This window comes from Orycteropus afer, unplaced genomic scaffold (assembly GCF_000298275.1).
Source record: "Orycteropus afer afer isolate SDZICR_OR568_19922 unplaced genomic scaffold, OryAfe1.0 scaffold00256, whole genome shotgun sequence".
In the NCBI taxonomy this organism is placed as follows: Eukaryota; Metazoa; Chordata; class Mammalia; order Tubulidentata; family Orycteropodidae; genus Orycteropus; species Orycteropus afer.
Genome location: NW_006921843.1, coordinates 4773034 through 4773849, shown reverse-complemented (window position 1 = coordinate 4773849; position 816 = coordinate 4773034).

Sequence of the window (816 nt, the reverse complement as noted above, 5' to 3'; positions counted from 1 at the left end):
GACATGAGACAAAGTATATGTGAACTGCTGTATGAAAAGTGAATTTACTCTGTAAATCTTCACCCAAATCCTAATAAATAAAAAATAAGGCCCTGTATTTGACTGATACAAGGGCCACTCATTCAGTCCTTACCTGGAAGGAAGCCCCACTGACCAAAAGGACTGTTCCAGTGGTCAGAGTCTCAAGCAGAGAGAGCAATAAACCATTTATGCATCCACTCACAAGTTCAATTGAGGAAAAAACTCTGACTCACTCTTTTATACATATACCAGATTACCCTGATGCTGGGATGAGACTTATGGTGCAAACTCTGCACCCAGAAAAGCTTCAAGAATGCACAAGCAAGTGCCCCTAGATTGCAAATGGCTCTCTTCATGGAGGGAGAACATCCCAGAACTGGATGGACTCAATCTTGTTCCAAGGGCTAATAGACCTATGAATCAAAGATCTGTAGTGCCATGGATCTGGGTGAATAAGACCACAGGAAGGGCAAAGAATGTTCTCCTAGTTGTGGTGGGGCTTCTTCCTGGCATTGATCACCCCACCTAGGACAATACTCTGTTTGGCATGAGGCCCAAACAGCCCTTGCAAAGATAATTAATAGGTTTCTCCAACAAGGATTGATCTGACCCTGTCAATCATGGTTCAACACTCCCATGTCACCAGTGAAGAAAAAGAATGGGGAGTACTGGTGTTTCCATGACCTGTGGGCAATGAACTGGGTAACAATTACAGTGCATCCAGTGCTCCCTGACCCATACGTCTTACTATGCATGTTGTCTCCTGCCTTTGCTTGATTTACAGACCTGGATTTG